The sequence below is a fragment of the Ursus americanus genome, chromosome 8 (genome assembly GCF_024610735.1).
Source record: "Ursus americanus isolate L20-20 chromosome 8, mUrsAme1.1.p, whole genome shotgun sequence".
Lineage (NCBI taxonomy): Eukaryota > Metazoa > Chordata > Mammalia > Carnivora > Ursidae > Ursus > Ursus americanus.
Genome location: NC_142134.1, coordinates 61934919 through 61956239, shown reverse-complemented (window position 1 = coordinate 61956239; position 21321 = coordinate 61934919).

Below are 21321 nucleotides of genomic sequence, written 5' to 3'. Positions count from 1 at the left end.
GAAAGAAACAGAGATAATATGCTTTGAAAATACCTGATAAAGTCAGGTTCTTTAAGAAATATTGCCAAGTTAAATATAGGTGAAAAAATTATAAGAGCTCAGAAACTATTTAGAAGACAGTATTCTCTTTCCACCTGAAAGAAGCTAAAATTCGAGTCCATTATAAATGAGAATTTTCCAATAGAATTAACTCCTAGCTGATAATGAGAAATACGTTTCTACTATCTCTTCAAAAATAAATGGCAAGTAGAGTTATTTTGTAGTTAAAAGGGCATGATTTATTCAAGTGACGCTCAAAAGTTTCAAAAAATGTGTGTGTGGGTGGATATGATGAAGCAATTGAGACAAAAGGTAAAAATGTATTCATGCTATGTGCCCTATCTTGACATTTATTCTCTTTGCCTTGCTAGCTCCTATGTATTCTGCAGGTTCAAGATTAAAGGTTAGATTTCATGGTCCCCTGATCTAGCTGAATACCTTATTACATATTCTCACAGCACACTATATTTCACCTATGTGGCTTTCAGAATTGTGGGTAAATTTATATGTATTTTTAAAGATTTTATTTACTTATTTGCCAGAGAGAGAGAGAGAGAGAGAGAGAGAGCGAGCAAGAGAGAGAGCACAAGCAGGGGCAGCAGCAGGCAGAGGGAGAAGCAGGCTCCCCGCTGAGCAAGGAGTCCAGTGTGGAACTCGATCCCAGGACCCTGAGATCAAGACCAGAGCCGAAGGCAGACACTTAACCAACTGAGCCACTCAGACGTCCCAGTAAATTGTTATTTACACAACTATTTGTCTATTATCTTTCCCTCTGCTAGATAGTAAACGCTATGAAACAAAAGTCCATGCCTTTTAATGACTTCTTTAATCACAATACCTAACACATTACCAATACTGGTAAGTTCTTAACAAATTAGATTAAATAAATGAATGAAGATACCAAAAACTCTTTCTTGATCTTGGTAATATGTCAGGCTCAGGAATTTGATAGGACAGGGGATGAAATCCCTTCCTCACAACTCTGATTGCCTCCATTTAAAAAAATATATATAGTCCTACTTTTCCCACTAACCATTCAAAAAGTGTTGCTAACACAAAGGAAAACTGATGGCTTATCCATGTTTCTTGTGTGCACCTTGGGCAAAGGTGCATGATCAAGAATGAGCATATCCTCTCTCTGGGGCTAGATTCCCAGATGACACAGCTAGATTTGGGGATTTTGTTAGTAAAGGATGGGTGACATGGAGCCAGGTCATGTTGATAAAAGAATGGAGATGTTGAGAAGAAGAAAAAACAGAAGGCGATACATAATATCATGCTATAGACTATACATGTATCCTATATATCTGATATATAGGATATAGGATAGAAGTGAAAATTGTTCGACTATATAACTGATTTGAGTTGATTAGTGATTTAAAAATAATTAGATTTGTTGTCTACATTTTATAGCCAAGAGGGTGTAGATAAAAATCTAATCTTTCCTTTTCTTGAAAAATTAATCTAAATTATTAGATTTATGTTTGTTCTCAGCAACAATTAGAGGAGCCAAAGGCCTGCCACTCACTTTTTTAAGGATTATACTCTCCAATGTGTCAGGTTCCCCACCTTGCTGATTTTACTCATTTACTTTACTTGTCTGGCTCCTGTGGACATTCTAGTTTGTAAATCCTACTCTATAGGAATTTTAAAGAGTTATAAAAAATAGGAATATTTTATGAGGTTAAAATTAGATTGTTCAACTTGACATTTCACTGTGATAAGTTCTGGAATTGTACATTTTTATTGTATACATATTCCACATTTGAAAGCATCAATCTATATTTACTGATCAATTATACATGTAATTGAAACATCTCCATTATTATTATTATTATTATTTTTTACTATTTATAGGCTTTACATCTGTCTTCAACTTGAAACCTACATAAAAGCATACATTTAACCCTGAAACAGTATTTGAGGATTTATAATGTTCACATTTATTCGTCCTGCTAAAACCAAACTATTGATTATTGAGTATTACTACAGTTCACTCTGTGTTGTTTGGGGACCTAGGGAAGTTTTATATCACCTTGAGAAAAGATGTAATTAAAATTTAGTTGCTGACTATATTATTAAACAAACCACTGTCTCTTCGGGAAGTCAAATTCTGGAACTATACCAGAAACAGAGATATCTGTGGGGAAATAGAAATTTGAACATTTAAATAACATCATCTTTGGTCTCAATTTAGGTTAATTAATAACCCTGTACACTTTGATCAAAGTTCATATTTTTCAAAGTGTTTTCAGGCTTATGATAACATTTGATACCTTCAGCAATTTGTGTGTCTTGGAAAAAAAATATTATCAATTAAAAGTAAAGAAAGAAGCCCAGGAAAGTTAAACAATATGTCCCAGAACGCACGATAATGTATTTATGGAGCCAAGAATAGAATCCAGTTATGTCTAATACCTTTTTTAACTATAGCGGATTGCCTGCTATTTTTACAGAATCAAGGTTTAAAATATCCCTTAAGAATTATATGTAAGCCACACATAAAAATATTATAAATTAATAAAACATGGCACTTAAAAATTAAGAAAATACTAACAAGTGAAAAATAAATGTAACATACATTGGAATATTTTGATGATTATAAGTGAATTGTATATTTGGTTTTGAGATTCCTAACAACAAAGAGGAAAAAAAGAAGAAAAATATAGCTTATATATTTCTTATTTTCATTTAAAGGAAAGTATGTAAAATTACTCAGACAATAATTTTCTGGGAATTAAACACTAAATGGAATTAATATTTGAATGGTCTATACATTATATTTTATATAAAACAATATTTCACAAAAGATATAACTGGCTATTTCCTTTAAAAAGCTATTCTTTAACATGTTGAAGAAGTTCTCTTTCTACTTAATTTTTTTTTTAAGATTTTATTTATTTATTTGACAGAGAGAGAGACAGCCAGCAAGAGAGGGAACATAAGCAAGGGGAGTGGGAGAGGAAGAAGCAGGCTTCCAGCAGAGCAGGGAGTGCAATGTGGGGCTTGATCCCAGGACCCTGGGATCAGGCTCTAAGCCGAAGGCAGATGCTTAACGACTGAGCCACCCAGGCGCCCCAGAAGTTCTCTTTCTACTTAATGCAATTTCAAATGTTAACCTATTTGGGGGGCACGTGGGTAGCTCAGTCCACTTAGCATCTGCCTTTGGCTCAGGTCATGATCTCAGGGTCCTGGGATGGAGCCCTTCATGGAGCTTCCTGCTGAGTAGTGAGTCTGCTTCTCCCTCTCCCTCTGTGCCCCCTCCTTCTCAAATAAATAAATAAATAAATAGGTAAAAACTTAAAAAAAAACTTTTCTTACTTTTAAGCATCAAATTAAATTATACCTCAGTTTCTAATAATAACATTGACACTTATTGAATATTTGCTATCCACTATGATATGTTCTTTTTTTATTTTATTTTTTTAAGATTTTATTTATTTATTTGACAGAGATAGAGACAGCCAGCGAGAGAGGGAACACAAGCAGGGGAAGTGGGAGAGGAAGAAACAGGCTCATAGCAGAAGAGCCTGATGTGGGGCTCGATCCCATAACGCCAGGATCACGCCCTGAGCCGAAGGCAGACGCTTTAACCGCTGTGCCACCCAGGCGCCCCCACTATGATATGTTCTAAGTACTCTGCACGTACTCCCTCATTTAATCCTCACTACAGTCTGTGACGTAGATACTATGTTTTACCTTTTAGAGAAGAGGAAGCTAAAGTGTAAATGTTAAATAGTTTTCCCAAGGTCACAGAGCTAGTGTATTAGCTGGTTGCGTACCATGCAGCATAACAAACAACATAAATATATCAGTGGTTTACACCAACAGCGATTTCATGCTCAGGGCTTTGCAGATGGGCTGCTGTTCATTGGATTTGCACTGGGATAAACTGAGCCAGCTGGACCCTAAGTTGAGGATTGAGTTCAGATCTGCATCATGTGTTTCTCATTTTAGGACCCAGGCAGGAAATACACTGGCTTGAACATACTGTTCTCCAGGTGCAGGGCTGGTCCCCTCAGGAGTGATGGGGACAATCTGTCAGGCCTCAAAAAGCTTATATGGCAACTACATTCCATGAACAAAATAAGCCGAATGACCAAGCTCCATGTCAGATGGGCAAGTGAGTCCACACTCCTAAAGTAAGACCATGACAAGCTTCGAGAGGGAAAAGTGGATTTTTAACAACACGGCAGAACAAAGATACAAATCCAGGTAATCTGATGTCAGAGCCAATACACTCCCCTGCATTCTGCTACTTTCCTGTTGCATTATACTAATATTAATAATAGATTTATTTATATTGAACTATCCCTATATTTCTGAGTAAAATACAAAATAGTATTTTTATTGCACTTTACATGCTGAATTCTATGCTAATTCTTTCATACTTCCATATCTATATTCATAAGTGAGACTGGCCTATGGTTTTGTTTTCTCTGTTTTTCAAATTAGATTTTAGTATCATCAGGGTCATGTTTGCTGTGTAGAATAAATTTGACGGCTCCATATCTTTTTATACCATTCTAGAAAAACAAAAGAATACGATTGCTTAAGAGAGAAAATGTATGTGGAAGTGTTATGTAAATTGTGCATGGTTATGCAAATATAAGTAACATCATTAAAAATAACATTTAATGTGTAAGCAGTCTAAGATTGTGTCAGAAATGGAATATATACTCGTTGTTTTCGTCTTTCTAATTTAAATAATCCTTCTCTTTTAATTATCTTTCTTGTTCAATTAATTTATGACCTTATTCTTATAAATTGCTTGCATGTGCTAATCCCTGATCAGTTCTCTTAAGACGTGTATAATTATCTTTTACTTGTCTTCCTTTTCTGTGTCTATAAAATTGGGAATTCGAATGATTAAGAATAGCATATCATTATAGCCAAAGTGTCTGCTTGTTTTTAACTTCAGTATTTTTGTATTATGACCAGTCTTTTCACATATTAATACATACCTACAGTTAGTCAAAGCTACAATATTTTCCTCAAGAGTCTGGGAAAAAGACGTTAAAGGAAAAATGATCAAATTCAGCTAATTGTTTTTGCTTTTTTAATAAAGGCAGAGTTGGTGTTCTGGAGCTGGGTTACAGTAGCTCGTGAGAGACTCTTAATACATCTCTTCCTCACACTGCAACTAGCGACATCACATGAACAGCTTGGAATTGGGTGTAGTAGGAGTATTTCCACCATGCAAATGGCCAGCACTTAAAGTCCACGGTCTCCCCAGCCCTCTCTGAACGACAGTTCTCTGTGTCTGCTTGTATATTTATGTATCTGTAAATTGTACAGTATTTTCCTACTTCTGTGTGGTGTTACCAAAATCGATGATATAATTATATAATCTCTTTAAAAAAGAAGTGGTATTCTGACTGGCTTAGAGATAAATAAATGCTTATATTAATTGAATATTACTAAAATTCCCCAAAATGAGAACATTAAACTTCCAATACTTCTTATATTAAAAAAAAAGCATTCTATCAGAAACTATTTCAAATGTTTTAAAAATTCACCTTCATATAATTTGGGGACATCTTTGGCAAAGAAGGAATTTTAAAAATATTATTGGTTTATAAAAACAGCAGTCTTCTGACTTATCAACATCAAGTAAAAATAATCATATGTTTTATTCTGCTTGACTATGCTCTTCCTAAACCTATGCAGCCTTACTCTTTGAGCAAGCCAGCGTTCCATCTACTAGACATTTAAGATTTGAAAAATGTAAATTTATGCTTAACCAAATTAAAGCATTATTCTGACAACTTTTTTTCAGCAATTATATTTTTTACTATGTCAATGTGATAGTTTCCAAGATCTTTAGGTAACTTGAAATCTCGAAGTTAAGCTAAATTAAGTAAATTAATGGGTATTCACTGGATACCTCGATCATTTGTAAAAGGGAACACTGAAATATTAAAGAGTAAACATAATTTTAAGTTTATATACTCTTTCCTCTTATTTGTATATTTTACAGAGAGCCTTTCTATATAGTTGGGTCTATTAATAGATGTGCTCATTTTCACCACCTTGAGAAGTTGCAAGATCAGAGAGTCTCTGAATATAAAATATTCTGAGATGCATATTCATAAGTTATGCTAGTCTGCCACTGAATGCTGCTGTACGACAGCTCACCATCATCCACCTCTTAGCTTTCTCTGTGAAATAAAAGTTTTTGTGGTAAAAAGTTATAATTAATATATGTTAATGGGAGTAAAGTAAAAATAATACAGAGTGGAACAACTCTATATGCAAAGTATATAAGAACGCATTAAGGAAAAAGAAAGTAGTACTGGGCTAAAGTAAAATTACCGGTTCTGAAATGAAAAGAAGTGAGTGTAAGATAAAACCCGAATGCACATGGAAAGCTGTAGAAAGTTTGGGGGAAAGGAATTTTATTTGTCCTTGACAACACTGGCTATGGTTTGATGAGTTCGGCTTTAGTGTCAAACATTATACTGATACAAAACTAAATTTAGTTTTCTCTCTGTTAAAATGCCAAGATTGTCTTCGATATTTTTGGCCTGCTCTTAATGAGAGATAGTAAAAGATTTTGCTTTGTCTTCTGATTTACCTGGCTACCAGACAAAAATTCTCTGTTTTATCAAAACAATTTCAGATAAGAGAAAGTGTTTTCTCACTTCTGAAAGAGTTAAACGTCTTTACAAACACGGTACCACATAGTTTGTTTTTAAAATATTTGGCTGCCACTTTGATAAATAGGTGGATAAGTAGTGTGTGTGTGTGTGTGTGTGTGTGTGTGTGTGTGTGTGTTTGATAACCCATTAGTTATTTTTTTAAGATGTATTCATTTATTTGAGAGAGATGGGGTGGGGTTGGGGGAGAAGCAGACTCCTTGCTGAGCAGAGAGCTTGACATGGGGGTCCATCCCAGGACCCTGCCCATTGAGCCAACCAGGCGCCCCAACCCATGAGTTACTAAATCAAGTATTCAAACCTCCTGAAAACTTTTCTTATTTTGGCACCCCCAAATCAAATCCTAAACTAGGAGAAGGCTCCTGGAAAATGACAAATGATTTGTTCTTTCCCTTATAAAAAGAGACATGCTAAAATTAAATTTCTTGTCTATATTACTATTGATGAGTTAACTGGAAGCGATGTCGGACAGAAGAAAGCTGATCAGCCTTTCCCAGGTCGAATTCGTGTAGGTAAGTGTTGCTTATATAAATGTTTCAGAAATGGTATGACATTTTCTGTCATTGTTCTTGTTGTCAATAATGTCTTTCTATTTATCAGAGTCCTAATGATGCTTTGTGTGGAAGTGGACAACAGGGTAGCGTTATCCTAATTTCAGTTATTTTTATTTTTATTTTTTTGAAATGCTAACTTGACTGCAACTTTGCTTCTTTAATTTGAACCTTGTATGTGTAGGCCAGTGATTTTTGACTGAAGATTCATTATCATTTGCCTATAAAGTTGCATTAATATACAGATGTTTAGGACCTATTCCTACTATTTTTACTCGATAATCTTGATATATTATTGGACCATCCTGTTTGCTGAGTATATTCATAGCATATTACATCCCAAGGCAGACAAGGACTAAAGCCAGATCCCTTTCTCCATGAGCTAATAATTTCATTCAGCTCTCCAAATCTCATTGTTCTGAACCATAGTGTGCATACTTTTAGGATGGTTAGAGACTTTTCCTTGAAAATAGGCTATTGCCACCAATATGCCTAAAATTTACCACTTGAGGCATCCTTTTTACCCTTTTCTCATAATAGAGGCGTTCACTTCACTGGTAACATTATTCAGGTTATTCAAACAGTATTTCCATATTCACAAAAACTGCAGGTCTTTACCACAATCAGGTCTGTAAAAAAACAGAATGGGCCAATAGCACTCTTAAAGTCAAAGTATCCAAAGTCTTTGAGGAATATGACCTGTGTTGACCCAAAGTCTTGGCTCTTGCTCTGATTATCTTTTGACTCTCCCCTTGATCTACATAGATTATCCCTTGTAAAATATTACCCTCCTAGACCTTAGGAGATTCTAATTAGATCCTTAAATTCTGCAAGATTTTATTAAATGTACTCATACTTAACACAAACATGTCAATTATGCCTTTCCTCCATACATCCCATCATAGCCCTACATGATCTTGACTGGAGACCTAGGTCTTCAGGAAGAGGCACCACAGAAAGACCAATCCTGAATCTCTCTGCCTCCTAACCACCAATACCCCTGCAAAACTACAGGACTGCAACTTTGGGTCTGTGTCTCACATTGAAAAAAAGTACAAGTTTAGCAGGGAATGAAAATCTGCAATAGGAAACTTGAAGATTCTTTTGAGATTCTTCAGAAACAAACAACAGCATGAAGTTGACTGCTTTTCCCAAACTCATAAAATAAGGAGATGACATCCTGAAATAACCAGCTTCCCCACAAGAAGCTGGAACAAGCTCCTCCAGGGTTCCCCTACCCAAATTGCTGCCATCTTCTTTCTTTATCTACTCTTGGTCTTATTCCTTCTTTCTTCTCAACCTCTAATCCAATCCTCCCCTTATTACCCAACATCCCAGGGTGACTCATCCTTTCACTCTCCTCCGTCCTCTGCCTGCTTTACTTCCCCAGCCAAAGGAACCAACTCCTTCATCCAATTTTGTCAAACTGTTGCTGTTACTCTCAATCTCACAGATAATATTACCCCCACCTGACCCCTAGGAACAGCATGTAGCCCTCCCTCTCAGCACATACCAGGGAGATTTTCCTCTTGGGGGTCCATATTAGTGGACCTATTAGTAAACTATCCCCACATCTTCAACCCCAACCTCTTGCCAGGTAATAACTAGACCTTCACGTTTGACATAGTTAATGCTTCTCTCCAAATTGTCACACCCAAAGACTCTTCTTCCCAAAATAAGATATTGGGAAAAAAAAAATTGAGGTCCTTTTATTCCTAATAACCACCATTTTTTTTCTTCACCACATTTCAGTCAACCTTACAGCTTTTGTTCCCTTCTATGCAGACTCTGGCCACTTGAGGTTAACCCCAAACGTTGTAAATAATACTTACATACCAATCATTGCCTGTTCACTCACCAAGGATACTACTTGTTATGGGGTCAGAAAGCCTATATCTGCCTATCCCAGATCATTCTTTCCTGTGCTTTGGAATCCTTGTCTAGTATTTCCAAATATTCAACCACCCTCTTATTGGCCATGTGCCCATCTGTTTACTGAAATGATCACAAAAAGAAGCAACAGTAGGGTAATTGGGAGAGATCCTTGGGGAGAAACAACGACTGTGCACATTTTAAGAAACATTATGCCCATAATGGAAATCACACAATTAGAAGATGTGGTTAAAACCTTCTTTCTGTTCAGTTTGTTTTTGATGCTATCTAAAATAGTGATACTTATCTTTCTGTTACTGAATTGAACCTGACTCAGGGATGAAACCCTATATTAGCACTTTGTTAGTAAACTAATAGAAGCTAACACCTTGCTTAGATTAAATCATATTACTCAGTATAGTACTTTAGGGCATAGTACTCTGGGACAATATTTATTGACAAAAGACAGAAAATTAATTTTTCAATAATTTTTTGGACAGAGAAGAGGATCTCACAAGAGTATGACCTTCTAAGAGCAGTTTTCATGCTACTTAGGATTCATTTTATTATTAATATTCAGTTGTTCTAAATTAGAACAGTTTGAAGGTAAAGCTTATCTCTAAAGCTTTATTATTTGTAATCGGATACTGCTTTTTCAGAAGTGAAATCAGGATGCCACAAAAAGCTTGCTGGCCTAAATGAAATCTATTCATGAAAACCTTTGCTAAATTTTATTATGCAAATATCCATTTTATCAAGGATAAAAAGTACTTATTTTTGTTCTTGTATGACAATTGTGTATTAAATCTATGTTTATAAATATGACAACAGAGAAATCTTAAACAAATAACAAAATCTACTTGAGAATCACCCTTAGTTTTGAGGACTTTAGTTACAGCTGGCCATACTTGATCTGGTCAGTTTTTGGTTTTGTTTTTAAGTTTTGAGAGTTTAACTGCTTATAGGTCAGCAGAGATCAGAGCATTTTCTTTTTTTCTCTCCCCCCCCCCCTTAGGGGCTATTTTATGTGTGTTGTAAAATGTTAAGCTATTTAACTTTTAATATAGTTGTTTGTAAAAGCTTTCAGGTAGAATTGAAGTACCATAGCATTTCAACTTCCTTTTCTCAACTATTTAGGGACAGTGGTAATTCAAGGGAAGGTAGTTTGGTTGTAAAACACAATTGAGTGCTTGCAATTAGCATCCATTTGTAAATGGAAACTAAGTTAAGTACTTAAAGATACTTTTATCAAGCATCCTTGTAAATTCTGCACAACTAGTCATGCTGCAAGTGTTTTTCACACAGAGCTTTGCTGGAATGTGCAGCCGCTCTCTACCGCTCCCTCTGTGACCTTGTTTTTCATTATCACCTGGTCTTTCTCATTCTCTCTGCCACACACCCACACCCACCCACGTTTAAATTTATTTTTTGTCCTTTCTCTTCTTTCTTTTTTCTTTGTCATCTTTCCTTTTTGTAGTTTTCTACTCAAGGTTTATTTTATTTTATTTTTTTTATAGATATGGTAAGATAAAATTTTAGGCAAAGAAAAGCATTCAAAATATTATGATGCTTTCTGAAGCAATGTGACATTCACATATTAAAAACAAAGCAAAATAACTTATTTTCACCTGTCTCCACTTCCAGGTTCTACCCTCCTACAACAAACCTGCTCAGAAATCTATACACTAAGGACATTATGTTTGGGACCAATTTATCCATGAGCTTCTGGTAGAAGTTCAAGTCTTTTCAATTCGTGGAAACCCAAGGGAACCACGGCCCCTAGTGAAGGTGTATAATTGGCCCAGGTGAAGAAAGAGCATCTGTATGTAACAGTATTATTCCATTGAAACGACTCAGTATTTTATTAGGGACTCAATATAACAGAAAGTCAGGCGATAGAAATCACACCAGTAATTTGAACTGGAGAGTGTAGTAAAAGATGAATAATGCTGAACAAGGGTAAAGGACGGTTCTGTGGGGTACAAAGGAGTGACTGACGAAGCAGATACTATTTCTACGCTGAGGGAGAGTGAGCATGGAAGAAACTTGGAAAATTCGAAGAGCAACAGCCCTGGAAACCGATATTCAGACTTCTGAGAAGATGAGTGGCTGCCACAGAAACAGGGAAACTTCTGGTGGAAAAGAAAGTTGCAGAGGGCTCAGATTTGGATGAAATGTCAGGCTGTGAGCTGCGGCTGGAATACAGGAGCAGCTGGTTGTTTAGGGGTGGAATGGAAGGGCTGCCGCTGGACGCAGAGCATCGCCACTATGGTCTTGAGAAACTCGCAGGTGGGATGAACCACGGCCATGGGCCATGCTCATGCACACAGGCCCCACACAGTCCAAAACACACCCCGGAAGAAGGAAGGAAAAGTCCTGCCCCTGCTCAGGCCGGGGCACCCATCTGCACATATTTGCACTCTATGAACACGTGTTAGCTGTCAGACGAATAAAACAACTGTGTGTGTCCGCCTAGAAGAGGATGATGTTTTCCGTATTTGTGAAACACACACGTTTCAATGTCATCTGTACCCATTGCTACATATGTTCATTGTTACTGAAATTCATTCACCTTCTCACTGAATAGTCCATGATTTAAAGATTAAATTATAAACGTAACATCAAATGTTCTTGCACATATCACCTATGGCATCCGCCCCAAGAAGAACATTGCTAATTTGTAACTTCTTAGAAGTGCTTCCCTGGGGTAATCTGAAGGTGTTGCAGAAAGTAATTTAACCAACGTTTACTCTTACCAATAGCATAACTTACATTTGTATACCCACACATTAATTATGATAAATCTGTTATATTTGTATAATATAAATTTATGTCAATATAAACTGTAATTTGTATAATGCATTTTCACTTTGGATGTCCACAGCAATTAGGGAGGGTTGCACATTGTTTCCTGTGTTTGTGGTGCATTGTTTCCTATTGTTTCAAATGACTACTCATGTCCTTTGCCCTCTAAAAAGTGGTTTACTTGGGATGCCTTGCTCAGTCTGTTAAGCGTCTGCCTGTGGCTCAGGTCATGATCCCAGGGTCCTGGGCATCAGGCTCCCTGTTCAGTGGGGAGTCTGCTTCTCCTTCTGCCTCTCCCCATGGCTTGTGCTCTCTCTCTCGTGCTCACTCTCTCTTTTTCAAATAAATAGTAACATCTTAAAAAATAAAATAAAATAAGAAATGGTTTTCTTATTGTTTTGTAGAAATTCTTTATAGAATGTGACAGTTTATTCCTTATTGGCTCTATGTCACATGTAATTCCATTGGATTTATCTTCTGGCTTTTGTTTTTATGCCTTTTGTCTTTTTTTTTTTTTAACATTTTATTGATTTATTTGACAGAGAGAGACAGCCAGCGAGAGAGGGAACACAAGCAGGGGGAGTGGGAGAGGAAGAAGCAGGCTCCCAGAGGAGGAGCCTGACATGGGGCTCGATCCCAGAACGCTGGGATCCCGCCCTGAGCCGAAGGCAGACGCTTAATGACGGTGCCACCCAGGTGCCCCTGTTTTTATGCCTTTGATGAAACTTTTGGTAGTTCTTAATCTCAATGTCCTTGATCTTTTTCTTTACAGATTATACTTTTGTGTCTATTTAAATAAATGCTTTCCTACACCAGCTTTTAAAAATTCTATATGTTGTCTTCTAAAAGAGAATAATTGTGCGTGTACACTTTAATATTTAATCTACCCATCCTACTCATAACCACAAGGCTAGGATCACTAAAACATAATGTTTAAAAATTTTCACAGAATTGATAAATCAGTGTCTTTCTTTCTCTCTTAATAATATGAACTTCTGCTGTTTAGGTCCCTGCACTCGTTTCTTATATTTGTACTCATGCAAGAACCCATTTCTGGACTTTCTCTGTGTGGAATATTATTCAGCCATCAGAAAGGATGAATATCCACCATTTGTATCGACATGGATGGAACTGAAGGATATTATGCTAAGTCAAGCAGAGAAAGACAGTTATCATATGGTTTCACTAATATGTGGAACATAAGGCATAGTGTGGAGGACCACAGAAGAAGGGAGGGAAAACTGAATGGGAAGAAATCAGAGAGGGAGACTCTGGACTCAAGAAAACAAACTGAGGATTACAGAAGGGAGGAGGGTGAAGGGAGGGGGTAACCAGGTGATGGGTATTAAGGAGGGCACATGTGGTGATGAGCACTGGGTGTCATACGCAACTAATGAATCGTTGAACACTACATCCAAAATTAATGATGTACTATATGTCGCCTAATCAAACATAATAAAAAAATAATATTAGACTGCCTAATAGTGTGTCAACTGATATTCATTTTTTCAAAGAATCAGCTATTTGATAAATTTGTTTTCTTTTTTCTAGCTTATTACCTAATTCTTTCATTTTCCTTAAACATGTTCTTCGATTTTTTCATCCTTTTCTTTATATTGATTCTCAAGCTGTTTTAATTTTTTTTATTTATTTTTTCTTTTACTGATTTAAACATTTAGTTCCATGAATATTTTTCTGAGCTTTTTCTCAGAAATTTCCCTGTTGCCAAAAGTTATCTTTGGTCATAGTTTCCTTACCTAGGACATCCACAGTTGCTTTTTATATTTTTCCTGGGATCCAGAAGTTGTTTAATAAGAAATCTGTCTAATCTTCCAACTAGAAAGTCCTTGTTTAATAGTTTCTTGCATATGTTTAGAGAATATGGAAAGTTATTATTTCTATTTTCAAAAATTAATTGTCTTTACCTTTCTGACCCAATATATCTGTTTGCTCAACTTTGGTAAACATTCAAGGGCTCTTGAAAAGAAGCTGCTTTCCTCCATATCAAGGTACAATACCTAATAAATGTATCAGGGCTTGAGGATGTCTGGGAATGTGGATATATGTATATATTTATCACATATACTTTATTGGTGATACGATTTACGTTCTCGATATATTTCATGCTCTTTAATCTACTTTAATTATCTACAACTGATACTTGTTATTGGTGTGTGTTTTTGCCTGTTTTTCTGTTACTGCCTGTAGTTTCTACTGCATGAAATTTGCAGCTGGGCAGTTTTAAAAATCTATTCTGCCATGTGATCCTGGCTGGAGATACTTCTATATCGATTTTGTGTTTGGTAGGAAGTAGTGTATGTTTTAAAATTTTTCCAGATTTATGACCACGCATTTTCAGCTCCATTTTACTGAAAATTTCTTCCCTTTCTGCAGTGATCCGAAATATCTTCCTTCATACATTAAAAGTCCATGTATGTAAGGATAAGCTTTAGGTCCTCTTTTCTAGTTAACTGTTCAATTTTTTTGTTCTTCCACCAAAATCCACAGTAACAAATCTCATCGTTTTTTAAACAAATTCTTTACTGGTTTATTATAATATCTTCTCTGGCTCATATTTTTACTTTTTCTATAGTAACCTTTAATGAACTTTCAACAGATAGAGCCTATTTCTCCACCTCTTAAATCTGGACAGGCTTTAGCTTGTTTTGGTCAAAATAATATGGTGGAAGCAACATTGTGCTAGTTCTGAGTCCATGCCTCCAGAGGGCTTATCTATTCTCTCTCTCAGAATGCTGCTACTGACATGTGGGCACGTCCATGCTCACCTGCTGGATGATGAGAGATGCAAGGCTCTGTCAGTACGATCGCCCAAGCAATGGTCAGCTGACTATCCACTGACCTATCAGCTGACCCCAATATATGTATAAGCTCAACTCAGATCAACCAAGCATAACCGGATCAGCTAAACTTCTTAGCTCACCCATATTCTCATGATTAATAATATATACTTGTTGTCTCAAGCCACTAAGTGTTGGGGTAGGTTTAATTCAGCAAATGATTATTGACATAAAATTTAAAAGTTAATATGGTAGCATTTATCGGTATTGTGGTTTGTGCTTTGTACAATTTGTTTACTGTTAAAAAGTACTGTCTACATAAAATGTTATAAAAATATTCTTTCATGTTTTCTAAAAGTGTTGGCACATGCCTTTCTCATTTAAAGTTTAAATGAACTGGAATTTATTTTTTGTGTGTAACAATGATGTGGGAACAAATTTAATTTGTTTCTAATATGGAAAGTTAATTGTCCCAGAAAAATTTATTGGTAATTTCTTCACTTATGTTTAATGCTATCTCTTTTATATATATTAAGTTTCTGTATAAGATTTGGGCTCTTTGGCCTCTCCATTATATTCTATACATTCTTTTTCTTCCTGACCCTATGCCAAGTACATCATCTACCACCTTCTTCATGAGTCTATTGTTTACTTTGAGCCATTTTCATTCATACATAAAATATAGAATTAGTTTATTAAATTTCTCAAAAAATCCTGTTGTCATTTTGATTGGAATTGTATTGAATGTGAAGATACTGACACTGGTCCAATGACTTTTAGCATCTAGTAGCACAATAAATGTTTGATATTTGTCTTCTGGTTAATTTTTAAAGACTTTTCTTATATACATTTCATGTATGTTGAAATTATATTCTAAAACACTTTTCACTTATCATTCATCTTACTAATTCTAACTGTTCCTTGAAATTGCAATTTATCACATATTCCAAGAAGCATTTTTGTTCATGTCCTTTATTATTTACATATATTCTATTAGATGTTCCTGATACTAATAACTTGCCAGTTTCTTTTCAAATTTATTTTCCATTTATCCTTGCCTCCAATCTGCTTTTTAGACAACCATATTTCAAAGGATAAATTAACAATTGGCTTCTAAGTAGGTCCAGCCAATGAGAAGAGAAAGAAGCAGGACATATTTTCCTCTCTTATTCTGCCTTATCCAGGGATTCTGATGTGGGCTCTGCCTCTTGCTTCTGTAACTAGTTAACTCTAGATGGGCCCCATTCCCATCAGGCCATTCCCCCAACTCCCCATGTGTGATTCTAGATCTTCCTGGTTGGCTCTTATTTCTAGGGCCTAGAAATACTATCATCTTCCATTATCCTTCCAGCCCTGTTAGAGATCTGTCTTCCTGATACTTTTGATAGCAAGGTTATCTTACCCAAATTCTTGGTTAATCAATGCAGTAACCGATTGACTGTAGTCTATTCTCTGAAAGTGTACTTTAAAGTGATTTCTTCTTTAAAGACTTAAAGTGATTTCTGCTTTTTTCTGTCTTCTTGCATCATACTTTCAGTATACCTCTTATATCTTTTCCTCTAATAACTGGTTCACTTGCTTTTCCTCTCACTGGACCATCAACTGCTTGATAGAAAGAAACTCATCTTGGTATTAAAAAAAAAAAACCAACCTAACAAAAATATTTTGCTGTTCAAAATTATATGAATGATTAGAATAATATTCTAAATGACTTACCAAGTTGCATAAATTTTACTTAAAATATATCATCCATTAACTTTTCTTTCTTTTTTTAAAGAAAAACACTTACTGATGTCCTATTTATTGCATAACCACAGCTAGTTTGGTTACACTCAAATAAATCAACTCTACTATCTGAGTGCAGAGCTGGAGAACAAAGTTACAAATAACCCCAGACCACAATTATACAAAAGTGAATTCTTCTGTCCATTCCCCAAGGACAGTTAACACAGCCAAAAGAGCGGGTGGGTCTATCCAAAGATGATATGGTCAGGAACCCAGAGCTTAGCCTCATCCAAGAAGATCAAGGTCTACCTGTGCCCTGGTTCTATTAAAGGGACTTTCATGATTCTCCAAGGATCAATCCATTAGCTTTTGTAACTCTATCTGTTACCTCCCTTAGGCTCACGCAAAATTTATGCTCCGGCTTTGTTACACTTTCTCTGTTATACTGAATGACCCTCTAGGCTCTAATACATCTGCATCTACTCCTATTTTTCCTCCTGAATGGACTCCTTTTCTTTACCTACTGATTACATTTTACCCTTAAATAGTGAAGCACTGTGTCTTTAAATAGACTTCTCACCCGGGAGTCTGTATTAACAATTATATAGACAATCTAGTGTACTTTTTATTGACATTTGTCAAGAAGTTATTTTTCTCTCCTCCTTTTATTTTTTTTTTCTGTGTGCTAATATCTTAATTTTCCTTTTGAAATTAGAATTTGTCCGGATTTTGTTGAATTTTAATAATACACAATCTCACCAACTCACTTTTTGCTATTTTTTGCATTCCTCTTTTATGATTTTTCCTGGATTCATCAAAGTGTCTTCATTCTCTAATCACTATAAAGTTATGCATTTTATTTTAATATTTTAGAAGTTTTTCTTAAATATTTAACCCACACACATGACTTAATAATTTCACAGTTAATTTTATCACTCTTTTTATACTTGAAGCATATGTATACGTCTGACAAATCACTTTCTTTGCAAACACATGCCTAATATTTAGAATGGCGGGGAGGTGTCAAAAAACAACAAATGCCTGAAAATATCTGACATGTAAAGAATGAAAACCTTGATCTTGATTTATTATAATTATCAATAATTTTCATAAAATTTTATCTGACATAGGACTATTTTTTTTTCTTTCTTCAAGGGCCTAGTTCTTTAGGTAATGGGAGTTCCATTATTTTTAAGCACAGAGATTGGTTGTTCAATGTTTGTAGCTTTCTGGATTAGCCATGCTCCACACAGAGGGCCTTATTACAGGTCGAAAACAAAAAGAAAAACAATATAACGAAGAGCAATCAAGAACAACTGATATTTAATGCTCTTTTCTCTGAAACTAAGAATGAATTGTTTGTGTCAAAGATAGGGTTTAAACAACAGAGTTTAAATGATTTGAAATTTTAAATAGTACTAAAAGTGCTTTTGAAAAAGCACTATGTTTTGATCCTTTATCACAAATATTGATGATTTGTTGGCTCAGTGTATCGTTCAGATAATTGGAAGAGTCTGAGGAATCATTGAGTCTTTCAACAGCCAAGAGTAAACTCATGGGAACCTCCCATGACCTTGCGATATTACACTCACCAACTGTTTTTCCCTAGCAAGTGAATCTTTGTCATAAGGAGTGCCTGTTCCACCTCGATTTTAACTAAGATTGTAATGTCTTGGGAGTTATGGAATTATGCAGACACTATATGAAAAACTGAAATATGAACTGACAAAACTAAAGGTAGGCAACAGTAAATTGTTTGTAAATACTACAGTTATGAAGTGTTAGGGTAAAATGTCAATGACTGGAACTTATTATTTTAGTAGGCTTGTGTTTCTGGGCTTGCCTTTCACAAGTGTTCTTAACTGCCGCTTTCTATGAAAAAGGGAAACTAGTTGGGACTACAGAAGGATGCCCTTCCCCTAGACTGGACAAAGCTTGGGTAAACTATTTTCCCCTGGAGTGTAGGCCTTTATTATAGAGAACACTGGCCATATTTTACATTAGTTACTCTTCTCCTTCCTCTGCTTGTGACTGGACATATTTCTTTACTCTTTACTGTGAGAAACTACTGGGTTTCTTAAACGTAAAATCCATAAATTGTTGGGCTCCCCCTCAGACTCTGGCTTCCAAGAGCTCCTCACTACTCTCACCGAAGTTCATAGTCAGCTTTTAAGAATTCTTTAAAGCTGATATTTATGTGTTCCTACCAGTTTATGGCTCCAACGGTTTCTGCTCCAGTTAAGAAGATCTCAACTGTGGCTCTCTGAAGCAGACTTTCTCACAAGCTTTCAGTTTGTCTAGTGACCTTGGTGATCTGATGGGTCCAAGAAAAGTTGTTAAGTTTTAGTTCATCCAGATTTTTCCTTGTAAGCATGGGAGTGATGACTTTCAAGGCATTTACGTTTTGGAGCTCTAAACCTTTTTTTGTAGCTTACATTCACCTCTCACAAATTAGAGTTACATATGTTGCCTCTAAATCACTTGGTGGAATGGAGAATGTCTTGTACTCGTGAAGACCAAACAGGGACATTATATAACCCTTATATGGAAGAAACTCTTTAATTTGGCATCTTATCAAGCTAGCAACACGGCTACATCTGTGTTATTCACTCCCTAGGAAGTCTCTGTGGTATGTTATTAAGTTGAGCATCAGATCCAAATCCTTCGAAGGCTTGTGGACTCACTTCTATCACTGGTGTTGTGGAAGTAGATAGCACTAAGAGTTAAATTATGCAATTCGTCATCATAACAACACCAATGGGCAAGTGCCCAGGAACCCCCCAAATTGAAGGTAGGATTTACTCTAAGTGTTAAATTACATTGTGTGCTACAGAGAGATTATGGAATCAGAGGTTAGAAGCTACAGCTTTACCGTCAGTTTCCACCACATACTAGCTGGAATATTATCAAAGCAGTTGGTGTCCTGCCTTATTTAGTGCCCTGTTGACTTCCTTTTCTCAACTCTTTTAACCTCTTTGCAGCACTTACTGCCTTCTTTTAAAAGACCCCCTTCTTGATTTTGCATGACCCCAATACATTTTTGTATCGGTCACAGTCTAATGATGAGAACAGAAACCACTCTTAGTATTTGGAATAGAAGGGTTTTACTGCAGGGAATGAATTAAAATGTTGATAGAAAAGCCAAAAGCCAACAGGAGATGGAGAGAGACACAGAGATTAACAAAAGCCAAAAGTGACCACCTCTACCGGGATAAAGAAACAAAGGATTTTGCGATGGTTTGGAAGCTTGAAATATAGCAGCTAGTCTGTGCTACTGGATCTCTGCAGGGAGGTGGGATTGAATGCATTTGGAAGCGGATATGGCCCCTGAAGCATGAGGGGCTGGGACATCATCTTGGAGAAGGTCAGACTACCTGTGGAAGCAACACCAAACTGGAGAATATAAGTAATTGATTTGAAGGCAAAGGTGACCAAGAAGATTACACTTTCAGCTCTGACTTTACTGTGTCTTTGGATGGTTCGTCTTTAATTTACCATTCCTTTGAACCTTCATAATTCATAGACTTTTAGTCTAAGTCACCTTTTGTTTTCCTGTATACACTATATTGATTATATTGACATCTCACCCGCTTCCATCAGTTTAATTATTTCCAAATGCTAATAACTCCCCAAATTATTCCTTGACTGAATACCTCATTGCCAACTCCTGGACATCCTTCATGGACCTCAAAATTAATAAATTCAAAACTAAGCTTCTTATGCTTTTCACCTTCAACCTGATATCTCTTGCAAAGTCAATTAAATATATGTTCCATATGTCCATTCTCTTTTCTCATGGCCTTTGCTCAATTTCAAGACACAGTATTTTCCCTTTGGGTCAATCTTCTAGTCTCTTAACCACCATTCTCTTGACCTTGAAATCTTTCTTGCATTATGTTTGATTAATCTTTCTAAATCCTAATTCTGATTAGGCAACTTTCTTAGATACAATGTTTTAATGACTCCCCATTGATCCAATATGGCTAGAGCCTTACCCCAGTGACTTGTCTTTAGATTTTCATAAATGCTCTTATTACCATCCATACTGAAATATTCAAATTTCTCTGAAAACATTGTTTTTATAAGTTCCATAGTTTTATACATGTTGTTCCCTCATTATTCAAAATATTTTTCCTTGTTCATTTGGCTACTTCTAACTTGTCCAGAAAGATATATTTTAATCACATATTTGCAGAAGGTTTTTTAATCTTTGTTATTATTTACATATCCTCTATTTCACATGTCTGGTGTTGGTTATTTTTATGTAAATTTTCACACATATCCCCTATTTTTCCCTGGCTCTGATCAATATACCAGAAAACCACATCCATCTCTCTCTCTCTCTTTCTCTCTCTCTCCCTTTCTCTCTCTCTTGATCATCAACAGGAGATAGACCTGGACTTGATTTCCTTTGTAGTCCTAGTTCCAGCTGAATAATTCTACCTCTAGTGGTTTCAAACCCCATAATGCCACCTCCCACTGTGGTATTGATCCTCACCAGATGGTCCTGAATTCTGGGCTTTGGTATCACCATGGCTTCCCCTGTTCCTTCAGACCTATTTTGGTAGTGGCTTCCTGCTGCTTTTAATATCCATTTAGCTTCTTAGCTCTTTAACTACTGGCATAACCAATTAACCAATATTAAACTTACTCTATTTGAAAGACCTGAAGTGTTTTCTGTTTTTCTGATTACTCTCATAGCCCTTTAGACACATCTCTCACGTTCTGTGCTACAATAGCTCATCACCACTTTGTCTTCCTCTCTAGGCCATCAGCTCCCTGATAGAAAATACTGCTTCTTATTCATTTCTGTATCACAAATCTTGTTCATGTTTGTATCCACTATGCCTAGAAATTTTTTTGTATTTAAAA